The sequence below is a fragment of the Pongo pygmaeus genome, chromosome 7 (assembly GCF_028885625.2).
Source record: "Pongo pygmaeus isolate AG05252 chromosome 7, NHGRI_mPonPyg2-v2.0_pri, whole genome shotgun sequence".
In the NCBI taxonomy this organism is placed as follows: domain Eukaryota; kingdom Metazoa; phylum Chordata; class Mammalia; order Primates; family Hominidae; genus Pongo; species Pongo pygmaeus.
This window is the reverse complement of record NC_072380.2, coordinates 111,633,875-111,651,691: the sequence shown is the minus strand read 5'-3', so window position 1 is coordinate 111,651,691 and position 17,817 is coordinate 111,633,875. Positions and strand designations below refer to the sequence as shown.

At 37.1% G+C, this 17,817-nt stretch overlaps 1 protein-coding gene and 1 pseudogene across 23 annotated transcripts in view; one reads left to right on the top strand and one right to left on the bottom strand.

Moving 5' to 3' along the window:
* VPS13B (vacuolar protein sorting 13 homolog B) overlaps window positions 1-17,817 on the bottom strand; it is a 915,151-nt gene that overhangs the window by 673,462 nt on the left and 223,872 nt on the right. The window lies entirely within an intron of this gene.
* Window positions 8,642-9,956, top strand: LOC129042025 (insulin-like growth factor 2 mRNA-binding protein 2; annotated as a pseudogene).

The window sequence follows — 17,817 nt, the reverse complement described above, 5'->3', positions numbered from 1 at the left end:
TATTCATATGTACTTTAGATGAACTTGCCATTTAAAGCTAATTGAGCTCAAAATTATGTATGAGACAACATTTAACTACCTAACATTGCATGCTGTATCAGACTGTAAGGAAATACTATTAAAATATTTAGTTCTCAAGTACATTATTAAATGGCTAGGGAATATATAAAAATGTAAGACATGATCATGATCACTGTACAATCATCTAAGAGCTGCGAACCAAATTAAATGAGGCCTTATTAATATTCTTTAAAATACCAGGTAAGTATTTCAAGCAGTTGATAATTATGGCTGCTTTAACCACATTTCCCCAAAAAATGCCCAGAGTACACCTGGCAGTTGACAAAACATGAAAGATAACTTAGAAAATGAGCTTGAATGCACTATGCCTAATATACTAATCTTCAGTGAACTTTGAGGTCAAAGAGTAATCAAGAAACAGCAGTCTCTGGCATCAAGGGGTTCACATTTCCTCTTATCTGGAATGCATAAAGGGACTTAGAAGTTACATTAATCTGATACAACTCCTACCCCTCTACATGAAGCCTAACGTTATTAAATATTATTTTAACTGAGCCACCAAAATACCATCTAAAGTACGAAATAAAGTATATGAGGAGGAAAGTGTGAAAGCTTTATAATTATTTAATGTCTTTAAATTATTGCATATATATATTTTTTATTATTATTATTATACTTTAGGTTTTAGGGTACATCTGCGCAATGTGCAAGTTAGTTACATATGTATACATGTGCCATGCTGGTACGCTGCACCCACTAACTCGTCATCTAGCATTAGGTATATCTCCCAATGCTATCCCTCCCCCGTCCCCTCACTCCACAACAGTCCCCAGAGTGTGATGTTCCCCTTCCTGTATCCATGTGTTCTCATTGTTCAATTCCCACCTATGAGTGAGAATATGCGGTGTTTGGGTTTTTGTTCTTGCGACAGTTTACTGAGAATGATGATTTCCAATTTCATCCTGTCCCTACAAAGGACATGAACTCATCATTTTTTATGGCTGCATAGTATTCCATGGTGTATATGTGCCACATTTTCTTAATCCAGTCTATCATTGTTGGACATTTGGGTTGGTTCCAAGTCTTTGCTATTGTGAATAGTGCCGCAATAAACATACATGTGCATGTGTCTTTATAGCAGCATGATTTATAGTCCTTTGGGTATATACCCAGTAATGGGATGGCTGGGTCAAATGGTATTTCTAGTTCTAGATCCCTGAGGAATCACCACACTGACTTCCACAGTGGTTGAACTAGTTTACAGTCCCACCAACAGTGTAAAAGTGTTCCTATTTCTCCACATCCTCTCCAGCACCTGTTGTTTCCTGACTTTTTAATGATTTCCATTCTAACTGGTGTGAGATGGTATCTCATTGTGGTTTTGATTTGCATTTCTCTGATGGCCAGTGATGGTGAGCATGTTTTCATGTGTCTTTTGGCTGCATAAATGTCTTCTTTTGAGAAGTGTCTGTTCATGTCCTTCGCCCACTTTTTGATGGGGTTGTTTGTTTTTTTCTTGTAAATTTGTTGGAGTTCATTGTAGATTCTGGATATTAGCCCTTTGTCAGATGAGTAGGTTGCGAAAATTTTCTCCCATTTTGTAGGTTGCCTGTTCACTCTGACAGTAGTTTCTTTTGCTGTGCAGAAGCTCTTTAGTTCAATTAGATCCCATTTGTCAATTTTGGCTTTTGTTGCCATTGCTTTTGGTGTTTTAGATATGAAGTCCTTGCCCATGCCTATGTCTTGAATGGTAATGCCTAGGTTTTCTTCTAGGGTTTTTATGGTTTTAGGTCTAACGTTTAAGTCTTTAATCCATCTTGAATTGATTTTTGTATAAGGTGTAAGGAAGGGATCCAGTTTCAGCTTTCTACATATGGCTAGCCAGTTTTCCCAGCACCATTTATTAAATAGGGAATCCTTTCCCCATTGCTTGCTTTTCTCAGGTTCGTCAAAGATCAGATAGTTCCCACAGAAATACAAACTACCATCAGAGAATACTACAATCACCTCTACGCAAATAAACTAGAAAATCTAGAAGAAATGGATAAATTCCTCGACACATACACCCTCCCAAGACTAAACCAGGAAGAAGTTGAATCTCTGAATAGACCAATAACAGGAGCTGAAATTGTGGCAATAATCAATAGCTTACCAACCAAAAAGAGTCCAGGACCAGATGGATTCACAGCCGAATTCTACCAGAGGTACAAGGAGGAACTGGTACCATTCCTTCTGAAACTATTCCAATCAGTAGAAAAAGAGGGAATCCTCCCTAACTCATTTTATGAGGCCAGCATCATCCTGATAGCAAAGCCAGGCAGAGACACAACCAAAAAAGAGAATTTTAGACCAATATCCTTGATGAACATTGATGCAAAAATCCTCAATAAAATACTGGCAAACAGAATCCAGCAGCACATCAAAAAGCTTATCCACTATGATCAAGTGGGCTTCATCCCTGGGATGCAAGGCTGGTTCAATATACACAAATCAATAAATGTAATCCAGCATATAAACAGAACCAAAGACAAAAACCACATGATTATCTCAATAGATGCAGAAAAGGCCTTTGACAAAATTCAACAACCCTTCATGCTAAAAACGCTCAATAAATTAGGTATTGATGGGACGTATCTCAAAATAATAAGAGCTATCTATGACAAACCCACAGCCAATATCATACTGAATGGGCAAAAACTGGAAGCATTCCCTTTGAAAACTGGCACAAGACAGGGATGTGCTCTCTCACCACTCCTATTCAACATAGTGTTGAAAGTTCTGGCCAGGGCAATTAGGCAGGAGAAGGAAATAAAGGGTATTCAATTAGGAAAAGAGGAAGTCAAATTGTCCCTATTTGCAGACGACATGATTGTATATCTAGAAAACCCCATTGTCTCAGCCCAAAATCTCCTTAAGCTGATAAGCAACTTCAGTAAAGTCTCAGGATACAAAATCAATGTACAAAAATCACAAGCATTCTTATACACCAACAGACAAACAGCCAAATCACGAGTGAACTCCCATTCACAATTGCTTCAAAGAGAATAAAATACCTAGGAAATTACTGCATATCTTATTGTATTGTTCTGTTTAACTATAAACAGAAAATGCTTGGATTCAACCTGGACCCCTTCATTACTGTTGGGTCCCTGAAGTATGATTCATGGCTCTTTAAAGCTCCTAGTAGCCTTAGATGCTTCAGATTGACTCTGGCTGAATTGACTCTTAACCTCAGAACCTCTCTTTATCTGCAATTCTGTGTCAATTATTTACATCAGTATCCCTAGGCCCAAAATACTGTCATCTAGAAAAAAGTTAAATGCTGAGGATGAGTATTCTTTAAAAAGCAAACAGTTTACTAGAAAGATAAAGATATAACTATTACAAATGAGGCATTAGTGGAATACCAGAAATACCAAAGTGAAATGACAGTAATATTGTTGTTTCTTTTTGCACAGACTGTAATAAACAAAACCACATGTAACACAGTTTACTCGGCAAAATAGGGTACCCAGATGATAAGAATAAAGTAATTTGACTGATTTTGTCAATTCTAGGTGAAATGTCATGCATTCAATAAGTAACACTTAATTCCATGTACTTAAGATTACTCTAAATTTATGACAGAATTGGATATAACCTGTTGAGAAGAACCTCAGATTTATGTAGAATGTGTCAACCACAACACTCAATGGCCAGGAGAATAAAGGTCAGTCATTAGTATCTGAATTACATAATTGCTGAAATACACATTATTTTCCAATTTGTTATCACATTGGAATGTGATAACACTGGCATGCTCATTAAAGGTCAAATATAAGGGCCGCACCAACAAAAACAGGACTGGCCTAAGAAACTGCATTTTAGCAGAACCCCAAGTGATTCTTACTCAGATGAAATCTTGAGATATTGTGTCATGTAATTCAGGTAAGCCAAATAAATACCTTCCTCTCTCAGTAGATTTTTGGAGAGGGGAAAAAGATGTTTTTCCCTTGCCTTGTAAGATTCTAAATATAAGTTTTACCATATAACATATAAATAAATAAGAAATAAATTTATTTTTAGATATATCACTAGAATGATAATCTAATCATTCACTTGATAATAATTATAGGGAAGCAAAATGCCACCAGTTGGCATATTACATGTTTTGCACATAATGCTATTTATTTTTCAAGACCCAGTTTTTCTCTTAGTGTTTAAAAACAATTGTTTTAGCTTTATTATCAATTAAAATAAGATAAACTAGCCAATAACTGTCAGTATTAACATGAAGTATCTGTACATTTCAGACTTTTTTAGAATTTTCATATAAAATTAATTTCTCATAAATTTTTTTCAATATAAATTTTATTATAGACTAACATCCTTTAACTTATTTTTTATTCTACAAAGTAATGCCAAAATACACTGGAGGAAAAGTTCTTACCAAAATTTATTCTACTTTTATCAGCAACTCGGTCCAGATTAACTCATCCTACACAGCTGAGCTCAAGCATCATCCTTCACCTAAGCTTGCCCCGTGGCCATTAGCTTCCCCCTCAGGCTGGACTAAGAAGTAATATTTAAACATTTAATTGTTTCCTAAATCTGAAAATAGTAAATACTAGAACCAGAATCTACTCATTCAAAACATATTTATTTTGTGCTTATCAACTAAAGACATTGTCTTTTCACACACACACACACACACACACACACTCCCACAAACTCTTACACTAATTTAGAGAAATGTACAATTAATATAACTACTATGACAATGGAAGTATAGGGCACTTTGAAATTATAAAGGGGCCCCTATCCTGGTCTATAGTATACTCAAGGATAAAGAAAAGTAAACTAGAAAAGAAGATGAGGGTAGAGTAAATTGAAGTACTCCAGGCAATGGAAAAGCATGACCCACAAACCTAAGGAAGGAACTGGGACTGCCTAGAGGCCTATTACAGAAGCTTACTGGTAGTACAGCCTATAGGAAGTAGGGATGAGAGCAGCAAGACCTGAAATTGAAGAAATGAAGGCCATTAAGAGTTTCAGAAGGAGTTTGCCATTCTTAATTAAAAAAAAATAAATAAATAACCCCAACCTGCATAATGCAGGTCAGGTAACAAATACTTTCTTTTTTTGTATGAATTTTTTAAAATTTATTTTACTTTATTTCAATAATTTTGGGGGAACAGGTGGTTCAGGTTACCTGGATAAGTGCTTTAGTGGTGATTTCTCTAATTTTGGGGAACTCATCACCTAAGCAGCATACACCACTATACCCAATGTGTAGTCTTTTATCCCTCACCACCACCTCCTCAATTAATTCTATATCCCTGTGGTATAGCCTATTATCCAAAAACATTCGTGATTTTTTCTGTTTCAGTCATTAATTTTATCAAATATTTATTTATTCATTTCTTTTTTCACTGACAGTATATTTACATGGCCTGTTTTCCTTTTTACTGAAACATTTTCCTTGCCTCCACTTTACATTAGCCTGGTTGCTTACCCCAACATTTTGAAAAAAACCCTCAACTATTACCCTTGCATTGCCAATGTATTGAAAGATAACAGTGATAAAATGTTAAAGAGATATAATCCTCTATTTTTATAATAGTTTTTGCATTTTTAATCAAGTAATCCAAAAAGTATCTGTAAAAGCAAACAGAAACTACTTGGGGGGAAATACCATCAGGTATCTCATTTACTTCAAAAGTTAAGGTGTTGTATTAGTCCATTTTCGCTCTGCTGATAAAGACATACCCGAGACCGAGCAATTTACAAAAGAAAGAGGTTTAATTGGACTTACAGTTCCACGTGGCTGGGGAAGCCTCACAATCATGGGGGAAGGCAAGGAAGAGCAAGTCACATCTTACATGGATGGTGGCAGGTAAAAAATGAGAGAGCTTGTGAAGGGGAACGTCTCTTTTTAAAACCACCAGATCTTGTAAGACTTATTCACTATCATGAGAACAGCACAGGAAAGACTTTCCACCAGGTCCCTCCCACGACACATGGGAATTCAAGATGAGATCTGGGTGGGGACACAGCTAAACCCTATCAGATGTGGTTATAGAACTGGAATTTTTGAAACTACTTTATATCTAAGATAACTACCACAGCATTATCAAATGTAAGAAATCTCAGAACATTATACACATCACATGAGCAATGCCTCTTTTTTCTCCATTCTCCACTTGCCTTTTTAAAAACAACCAGGTGATTTTATAGGGTGAATGTAATAGGACATGAAGATCACTGCTGTCTGTAGTTAGTAACACATCATTCAAATTTATCTGTTCTCTCCTTCAGGAAACATCATTTAAAAGCTACTTGGTAAAACCATTACAGTTTCAAACTTTAAAGTCATTAAGAAGAGAGCTTAGAGATTCCATCAAATTAAAATCAACAGGCCAGGTGCAGTGGTTCACGCCTGTAATCCTAGCACTTTGGGAGGCCAAGGCAGGTGGATCACTTGAGGCCAGGAGTTCAAGACCAGCCTGGCCAATATGGCCAAACCCTGTCTCTACTAAAAATACAAAAATTAGCCAGGCGTGGTGGCGCACACCTGTAATCCCAGCTACTCAGGAGACTGAGTCAGGAGAATTGGTTGAACCTAGGAAGCAGAGGTTGCAGTGAGCCAAGATCATGCCACTGCACTCCAGCCTGGGCAGCAGAGCAAGATTCTGTATTTTTAAAAAAAAAAAAAAAAATTGACATCAACAAATAAACTAGATGTTACACCTATCATTAAAGCAAAATCCTTGAGAACTGTTTTCCAGACCTTAGATAATGCCTCTACAACACAATTGACCAATGATAGTGGATGAAAAACAGTAGTGCTTTGAAGCATCAGCCAGTAAATGCCACCATGGTATACCATGAGTGAGATACACAACATATTAAACCACAGTTAATTAAATCAAACCAGTTCTTGCATTGTTAAAATGCATCCTATACTACTTATTTGGACACTACGCAGCTGTTTTTAAACTTTAAGATCTCCACACCCACTTCCAGTAGACACTATTCTATTTTCATTTATTGACAATGAAATAAATAAGTGGTTACCATTGTTTTCTACTGTAGAAGGGAAAAAAGCAAATTTTTGTTTTATGTCTCTATTATCTCTAATTCACAGTAAGTGGTTCTAATAACTATCTCACGAAAGAACTGAAGGAAAATGAAATAACACTGAAAATGTTTTACATGGTAGTACTTACTTGTGTAATAAATTATGTTGAAAAGTACTTCAGTGGATTTAATGTAATCCATCACTTAGTTAAGAAGAAAATAATTAGCAATTCCTCTATGTTGAAACACAAAAACTTCTTTAAATTTTATATATAATATGCAGCCTACTAAATTGCTAATTAAAATAGAAACTAGCCTCTAAAAAAATGTAGGCTGAAAACACAGGATTTTGCTGTTAAAAATACTTTCTTCTAAACTTACCCAACATTCTGTATAATTTGGGTAAATTAATAAATATGATAGGCACACAGAAAAGGTATAGATTTTACTACTTTCCATATTGTTAAAATACAGCACACTACTAAGCTGCGGCAAAAGCCAAATATCATCATTACAGAATGACTCTTTGGAATACAAAGATAAATGTAGAATTTAATTTAAAATAAATTTTCAATATAAATTTCTATTAAGCATGTTAAGAGTTGATTTTTAATAGGACAGCATGGTACTCAATTTCTCACCTGCTGTCAGCTGCTACATTATTACTATAGTCTCTACATATTTGTAGTAACAAAGAAGGTGTTCAATTCCAACTGAAATAGATGTGGGAGCAAGACTTTTTTGGTAGCATTGAAGATGCTGATACTTTTAGCAACTTATTATATTTTCTTTCCCCTATACCAACAATTCATTAATTAAAAATCTACACAGAAATGGTTGTAAAGCACTCTTGTAAAATTCTATTATTTTAAGATTACTGAGAAAGTAAGGTGTGTTCTAGATGATCTAATTTTTCTCTAACACTTTCTTCTTTTCATACTCTTCATATTTTTTCATTATTATATTTGAGTCAAGGATTATTTTCTTGGATACTATTAATCATTTTGTTCCCCTTCCTCAAACATTCTATTTCTCCCTTTAATTCAATCTTATAAATGTGAATAAATCCCAAATAGGGCATTATTTTGGGAGACTTGTTGCAATTAAATAGAAAATGTATATAATTTAAATGTTTTATTAATGTTTGTACATTAAACAATTTTATAAATTATACAAAGAATGAGGATATAATGCAACCTCCATTAATGTCTTATTTTTATTTAAATGTTTATGAACATTTTGACTCAGAAAAATTACAGACTTTCATAAAGTTAATAATGTACGAGGGACTGCGCGAGCGCACTACCCAACTCTCGCCAGCACAAGCTCTGCTCCCAGCCATGCGGCCCCCGAACCCCAGCCCCACGGCCCCCGAACCCCAGCCCCGCGGCCCCCGAACCCCAGCCCCGCGGGAGCCCCTTCCCTACCTGCGTGTGGAGTCGGGGCGGGGCGGCGGCGAGGCCAAGGTAAAGTGGAATTGCATGGGAAAATCATGGAAGTTGACTACTCGGTCTCTAAAAAGCTAAGGAACAGGAAAATTCAGATTTGAAACATACCTCCTCACCTGCAGTGAGAGATGTTGGATGCACCTTTGGCTCAACACGGGATAGTGGAGAATGTGGAACAAGTCAACACAGACACAAAAACTGCTGTTTTCAATGTCACATATGCAACAAGGGAAGAAGCTATTAATAGCCATGGAGAAGCTAAGCGGGCATCAGTTTGAGAACTATTCCTTCAAGATTTCCTACATCCTGGTTGAAGAGGTGAGCTCCCCTTTACCCCCTTAGCGAGCCCAGGGTGGGGACCACTCTTCTCGGGAGCAAGGTCCCGCCCTGGGGGCTCTTCTCAGGCCTGACAGACTGATTTCCCGCTACGAATCCCACCCAGTTTGTTGGTGCCATGATCTGAAAGGAGGGCTTGACCATAATGAACATCACTGAGCAGACCCAGTCCCGGGTAGACATCCATAGAAAAGAGAACTCTGGAGCTGCAGAGAAGCTTGTCACCATCCATGCCACCCCAGAGGGGACTTCTGAAGCATGCCACACGATTCTTGAAAGCATGCAGAAAGAGGCAGATGAGACCAAACTAGCTGAAGAGATTCCTCTGAAAATCGTGGCCCACAATGGCTTGGTTGGAAGACTGATTGGAAAAGAAGGCAGAAATGTGAAGAAAAATGAACATGAAACAGGAACCAAGATAACAATCTCATCCTTGCAGGATTTGAGCATATGCAACCTGGAAAGAACCATCACTGTGAAGGGCACAGTGGAGGCCTATGCCAGTGCTGAGATGGAGATTATGAAGAAGCTGCGTGAGGCCTTTGAAAATGATATGCTGGCTGTTAATACCCACTTCAGATACTTTCTCCAGGCTGTACCCCCATCACGTTTGGCCCGTTCCCACATCAGCATTCTTATCCAGAGCAGGAGATTGTGAATCTCTTCATCCCAACCCAGGCTGTGGGTACCATCATCGGGAAGAAAGGGGCACACATCAAACAGCTGGCAAGATTCGCCAGAGCCTCCATCAAGGCCCAGGGACGGATCTTCGGGAAACTGAAAGAAGAAAACTTCTTTAACCCCAAAGAAGAAATGAAGCTGGAAGCCCATATCAGAGTGCCCTCTTCCACAGCTGGCCAGGTGATTGGCAAAGGTGGCAAGACCGTGAATGAACTGCAGAACTTAACTAGTGCAGAAATCACTGTGCCTCGTGACCAAACGCCCGATGAAAATGAGGAAGTGATCGTCAGAATTATCGGCCACTTCTTGGCTAGCCAGACTGCACAGCGCAGTATCAGGGAAACTGTACAAGAGGTGAAGCAGCAGGAGTAGAAATACCCTCAGGGAGTCGCCTCACAGTGCAGCAAGTGAAGCCTCCCACAGGCAGCAGCAAAACAACAGATGAATGGAGCCCTTCCAACACCTGACAAAATGAGACCAAACACAGCCAGCCAGATCGGAAGCAAACCAAAGACCATCTGAGGAATGAGAAGTCTGCGGAGGCGGCCAGGGACTCTGCAGAGGCCCTGAGAATCCCAGGGGCCAAGGAGGTGGGGGAAGGTCAGCCAGGTTTGCCAGAAACTCCAGGCCCTGCCTCCTGCCTCCCAGGACTTCTGCAGCTTCAGCAATCCACTTCACCATCCACTCAGATCACTCCTTAACTCCCACAATGCTATACCTTTTGGTTGAAGTAACATAGGTGAACGTGTTCAAAGCCAAGCAAAATGCACACCCTTTTTTGTGGCAAATCTCTGTACATGTGTGTACATATTAGAAGGGGACGATGTTAAGATACGTGGCCTGTGGGTTACACAGGGTGCCTGCAGTGGTCATATGTTTTAGAAATAATATATCAAATAACTCAACTAATTCCAATTTTTAATCAACTATTAATTTTTTTTTCTTTTTAAAGAGAAAGCAGGCTTTTCTAGTCTTTAAAGTCTTTCTCTGGGAGGTTCACGGTGTAGAGAGGAGCTTCGAGGCGACCCACACATAATTCACCCAGAGGGAAATCTCGTCGGAAGGACACTCACAGTAATTATGGATCATCTGTGTATATCAACAGGAGGGATACCATCTCCTTGAAAAGGAAACTCTGTCACTCCTCATGCCTGTCTAGCTTATACATCCATTTCTCTTTGCTTCACGGGTTTTAAACTGGTTTTTTGCATACTGCTATATAATTCTCTATCTCTCTCTCTGTTTAGCTCTCCCCTCCCTCCCCTCCCCTACTTCTCCATCTCCATTCTTTTGAACTCCCTCATCCTTCCATCTCAATCCCATATCTACGCAACACCACCCCCACCCCCACCCAAGGAAAGCAGTGCTTTGAGTATCCCATCACACAAAAGGAACAAAAGCAAAACACACAAATCAGCCTCAACTTCCACTTGGTTACTGAAAAGAACAAGAGTCAATGGTACTTGTCCTAGCATTTTGGAAGAGAAAAACAGGAACCCACCAAACCAACCAATCAATCAAACAAAGAAAAAATTCCACAATGAAAGAATGTATTTTGTCTTTTTGCATTTTGGTGTATAAGCCATCAATATTCAGCAAAATTATTTCTTTCTTTTTAAAAAAATGTGGAGGAAAGTAGCAATTTATACAAGGTTGTGGGCCCAGGGTGTTAAATTTACCGATTTTGTAAATGAGAAAAACACACAGAAAAAGCTACCTCAGGTGTTTTTTGCCTCAGCACCTTGCTCTTGTGTTTCTCTTAGAGATTTTGTAAAACTGATAGTTGGAGCATTTATTTTTTTTAATAAAAATGAGTTGGAAAAAAAATAAGATATCAACAACCAGCCTGGAGAAGGTGACAGTCCAAGTGTGCAACAACTGTTCTGAATTGTCTTCTGCTAGCCAAGAACCTGTATGGCCTTCTTTTATACAAACCTTGAAAACATTTATTTAAAAAAAAAGAAAAGAAAAGGTGACCAAGAAAAAGAGAGAGAGAATACTGGAGATGCCCTGAATTTTAATAGGTATGTGCCATTAGGGCTTTTTGCACTAAAGGATGAACATGTACTGGTTTATGTGAACAAGCCATTATACCACCAGACTGCAACACCAGTTTCCTCTACTGCAAACAGTGTTCTGTGACAAAGAAAACAACAAAAGAAATATATCCAGCTAACAAGAAAAAAAAATGTACTAGGTTAGTATTTGTGTTAACTGTCAATCTCCTGACCTAATATTTGAACTTGTGAAATCATGATTTCTATACATGAAACTAACAGCTTCTACAATTACTGACAATTATAGTATTTTACTCTGGTGATAAATATTTATACTTTAACTCATTGACAGAACTTTAACACATAAAGCCTATGAGCATATGTTCATTGTCTGTTACATTTAGAATGCTTACCTGTAATTAAAAATAAACACTGAAACATTAACAAAAAGTCCAAATGACATGCCTCATTTATCAAAGTAATGTTAGGCTACTAGATATAATGGTAAGCATTTTCACACACAAATTCAGGAATGCCACAAATGACACTGAAGTGACAATTCTGCTATTCAACTTCCCAAAGGCCAAGGCCAAAGCTGAAACCAGAGTAGATTTCAGATGAATGCCCAACTTGAATCTGCATTTCTACTATCCCTAATAAAGTAATAATCCATTAAAAGTAACAGTAAAACTGTAACAATTTCCACTTATAGAACAGTCATGGTATACCAGACATTCTATATTATTTCACTTACTTCTCACTATACTCCTATAAAGCAAGTTCTACCGGTGTTCCCCGTTCTACAGAGGAGGAAACTGATTGTTAAAGAGGTAAAGAGACTTGCCTAAATCATATGGTTAGCAAATGGTGTCGCCAAGGTTCAAACTCGGGTACTGAGAAGACATTTCTCAGAACTGGAACCTCGTTTTCATAAACAATTATAAGTCGTAAATAAGAATCAACATGAATAAAATAACTTTCAATTAGGCAAGTCAATATATTGGAGGGGAACGAGATCTAAAATTTCCTATGGGAGGAGGACTTCTGACCTCAAAGAAAATAAAAGCAGTTCTAGAAGGCAGCACTGTGCAGGTCCCTGCTATATTCAGGAAACCTAGGAGCTTTCAATTGTGTCCTGTACTACAACAGAGAGCTGTATGGATCGAGTGAGGAATTAAACTTTAACGACTCAAGATATTCACATGAAGAGTTTAAAATGCCTAAATAAAATTCCTACACAAGCATTTATTTACTTTTTTCAGAGCTGTGAATAGGCAAAGAAAAAAAAAACCCAAACATGTATAATAAGTTCTATATACCCAACTAAAAATTAAAATTAATATGGCTCTTACAATTCAGTAATAGTTACTTAAAAGTAAAATAACTGGTTAATGAGTTACTACAGAGACACAGAAAATGGGAAAAATAAACTCTAATAATGTAATTAATGTGTGTTTTCTGCAGATGTTACACAATTACTGGTGATATGAAAGAATTATCCAAGTGACAACATTGTATGTCTTAAGTCAGAAGTCAAGATATATTTGCATTATGACTATTGAATATGGAAACAGGTAAGCAGGAGTAAACTTTCTAAACCATAAGTCAAACTGTATCACTCCTTTGGTTGAAACCCTCCACTGACCACCCAATGCTATTTGAATAAAATCCAAAATTCTTACTGTGGCTTGCAAGGCTTTAGAGTATGACACCTGCCAAACTCTCTGAACTTGTTTCCCTGTACTCTCTTTTTTTTAATCTCAGAATTCTTTAGCCAAAGTGGCCTTCTATCTCTCCTTTAAGCCAAGGTTTTGCCCATAACAGGTCCTTTATATCAGATTTTCTGTTTGCTTAGAAAATTCTTCTTCCATACCTTTGCTCTACATGAGAACAAGGACATGTCTGTTTTGTTCATATCACCCATGCCCAGCCCTAACCCTAGTACATAGTGTCAAACTGTTAACACTGACTGACTGAATCAATCAATAATCAGTCAATCAATCCATGAATAATTAATATCATCCCAAAGCCCACCCCCACCTTCAACAAAGAACACATTGCCTGGCTACAAGGAGCAAGATTAGCTGACAGTCTTCAGCTGTTAGCTTTTATTAAGTTGACTTCAGCTTTTCAGCCAAGGGCACTCTCCTCATGGAGAAGCCCAGAGCCAATGCCTGAATAATGGTGGTAGAAGGACCTAGCCATTTCCACTAATGCAGGAATATTCCAACAACCTTTGTTCCAGAGGTCCCTGCTGGGTTGCCCAGAGACTTTGCAAAAATCAGCTTCACAATGTGATGACTCTTTCCAACCAATCTTGTTCCCAACCCTTTTTTTCACAGGTGTTGCTCTCTAGTACGCAGTTTGCAGTCCTAATTCCATCACAGGGTCAGCTTTCTGGAAAACCTAACCAGGCCTGTTTCCATTTCAAAAATCACTCCTTATACCTACAAATAAAATGCCATTTTTAACAGCGCACAGAAGATTCATTTTATGTGAAACATGTGATGATTGAGCTTACTACCACCCTCATCCTCCACTAACATTAATACACACACACACACACACACACACCCTAACCACAAAATGTCAACTCTTCTCTGAAGCCTTCAAATATAATCATCTGCTGTTTTCTCACGGCTTCCTTTTGAACATCCAGCAGTACTTACCACATACTATTATAATTACATGCTTATATGTCTGTTTCCCTATTAAAGATGGAGCTCCCGCAATCTGTACCTTCTTCACATTAAAAACCCCAGTGCCCTATAATGTACCTGGTACAAGTAGGATGTTCCATCAATTTCTTAATAAAGAAAGGAAACAAACTAAAAGTGAGTTTAAAAAAAAAAACTTTAAAACCATATAGATTACATATATTTTATCTGTGAGATTGGATAACTGTGGCCAGCAAATTCAAGCCCCAAACGTTCACATTCTAAAAATAAAATAACTGTATTTTTCTTAGTGAATAAAATTATTTTCATTTTTGAGATACATTCATTAATGTTAAAATTGAAAGCTACTAGGCAACCTGAAGGCCTATTCATTTTAAATTTTTTAGGACACTTCCTCACAAGTACATATTAGTTACCAAGGAAAAATGAAACACTGGTTTTTACAACTCATTAAATTTCTTTTCAACTTCATATAACCTGTCAGTTCTCAACTGCACTCTCCAGGGACAAAAACCAAGCCAAACATTCCTAGCACATAAGCACAAAATAAAAGTAATCCATGAAAAACACGTACAAAAAATAAAGTGTCTATAAGAAAAGCATTTCACAAATTACAAAATTTTAATTTTGAGAATTGCTAAGCCATTTTATTTTCTGAGTACAGTTAAGCCATTTTATTTTTTTAAATTCAGTATGTTAAAATGGGCATTACTCCTCCACCTAGTAATCACAGAAGAGGTGAACAATTTAGAAATTGAAATATTTGAAAGGAAGGCTAAGCCTCCCATAGGAAATAAAAGTGGAAATGAGTCCAAGAGAGAAAATGGCTTGGTTCCATACCCTGAAAATTGCCTACAGCAATGCATCAAAAAATAAAAATAAGCCCCCAGAGTCTGGGTCAGCAGCATAGTGTTACAACTAAAGCATTGGGTCATCAATGGCAATGGTAGGCTGATTAATGGTTGAGGTAATATATTTACTTACTGTAGTGTGGAACTGTATAACACTACCACCAACAGTACAAAGAGTTCTTGTGTGGATATCATGTACAAAGAAATACTATAACCATCTACTACTTATATTTTAATATGGATATATGCAACATACCAGAACAGTTTAAGAAGTACACACAAATAAACTATATTATAAATCCTAATCATTCAACTTGTTAAAAAAATAAAATTGAACTTCATTCAGCAATCTACTAATTATATTTTCCAAAAAAAAGCACCTCATTTTTGCTACTCATTATTAAAATCTGATCCTAATTAAAACAACCTTCCTAAAATCTAAAAGATAAAAGCAAAAATGTTAATATGGAAAAAGGCAGTTTTTCAAGTAATTAAGCCATTCCCTAAACTATAAAAAACAAAATCTTTTACACTTATGGCATTAATAGGTTAAATATAACATTGATATTTCTTCATATTTAACAGGCAGCTCCAATGAGTACAATAAACATGTATGAATTATATTATGTATGTTACTTTTCAGAGTTCTTGAGAAATCCATTTTGAAAATAACCAAGGAAAGAAACAGGGAGGGGAAGACTTTTACTATATGTGTTCCCAGTGCCTCGTACAGAGATTAACATACAACAGTGTCTATATATGTTTATAGAATACAAAAATTAATATTAGGTCAAGATCAGGTTTTTCTTAATGATAAAATATTTCTTTTTCTCAGTCATATGTGAGAGCTAAAAAAGTTGATATCATGAAGGTGGACAGTAGAATGACAGATACCAGAGGCTGGGAAGAGTGTGTAGATGAGTTGCAGGAGATGAAGAGAAATGGGTCAATGAGTACAAACATACAGTTAGACAGAAGGTATAAGTTCTAATGTTGATGGCAGAGTAGGGAGGCTAATAGCAACAATGTATTGTATATTTTGAAGTAACTCAAAGAAAGAAACTGAAATGTTCTCAATACATAGAAATGATAAATACTCAAGGTTATGGATAGTCCAAATATTCTGACCTGATTATTACCCATTTTATGCATGCAACAAAATACCACATATACCACATAAATATGTAAAATATTATGTATCAATTTTAAAAAATTTCTTTACACAGAGAAAATGTTATCAGTACTAAGAGTCTTGTTTCTGAAAATTATTATACCCATAACATGTAATTTAGGCATGATTGATATTAATAACCATTACCTGAAAGGCAATGCCCAAGAGTCATAAGAAGTGTCCCTAATTTTGACCCAATATTTGTGCTCTCAGAAATTTTTGCAGGAAAATAACTTAAAAATATCAACATGCATGAAGATAAAAAATGCTGTATCTAAGAAACAATAAATCACCTAAATTTCAAGTGTTAATGAATTTCTTTAAAAAAAGACGTCAGTGGAATAATATTAAATAATTCAATTTAAAAGTATGTAAGGCATATACTATATAACTGGCACAACATGTTAGATAGCACACTCTGGGAACTTAAAAAGAAGTACACCTAAAGCAGTCTGAAGGATTTGAAGCTTCAGCTATGTCTTAATGGAAAACAGGTTAAGCAGACAAGAAGAAGAAATGGTTATGAGAGTAGGCAAGATGTTGCAGGAAGATGCAGTAGCATGTGCAACAGCCAGGAGGTATGAGAGACTCTATGTTTTGGCTAGAAGTGTACTATAAGTAGTTCAGACCATCCTGGCTAACACAGTGAAACCCCATCTCTACTAAAATTACAAAAAATTAGCCAGGCGTGGTGGCGGGCACCTGTAGTCCCAGCTACTTGGGAGGCTGAGGCAGGAGAATGGCTTGAATGCAGGAGGCCGAGCTGACAGTGAGCTGAGATCGCGCCACTGCACTCCACCCTGGGCGACAGAGCGAGACTCTGTCTCAAAAAAAAAAAAAGTAAAAAGAAAGAGGCTTGAGGAAGAAAGTTTCCCACAATGAGTCTAAGAGAAGGTCATGAAATGATCATGTACTAACGTGGGAAGAAGTTCCAACTTTATCTTGAGGACAAATGAGAAAACACTGAAGGATACAATCAGAATTCCATTTTAGAAAGATCACTGAGACTGCATTGGAGAGAATGAATTGCAAAACAAGAGAGAACTTGGAAAGATATTATTACAACAGTACTATTAGAAACAAAAGCATGGAAACACAAAGTAGAGCCCAGGAAGATTTAGCAGGAAGAAATAACAGAACGTGATGACTTACAAGATGCAGACAAGAGAAAATTTAAGTTAAAGAGAATTCCTAGGTGTTTTACATAAAACAAGGGGTGAATTGTGATACCATTAGCTATGATTAGAAAATAAGAGTTAGGCCGAGATGGGTGGATCACGAGGTCAGGAGATCAAGACCATCCTGGCTAACACGGTGAAACCCCGTCTCTACTAAAAATACAAAACATTAGCCGGGTGTGGTGGCGGGCGCCTGTAGTCCCAGCTACTCGGGAGGCTGAGGCAGGAGAATGGCGTGAATCCGGGAGGCAAAGCTTGCAGTGAGCCGAGATCACGCCACTGCACTCCAGCCTGGGCGACAGAGCAAAACTCTGTCTCAAAAAAAAAAAAAAAAAAAAAAAGAAAAGAAAATAAGAGTTAAATTTCCTTCTGAATATAGTGAGTTTTAGATACCTTG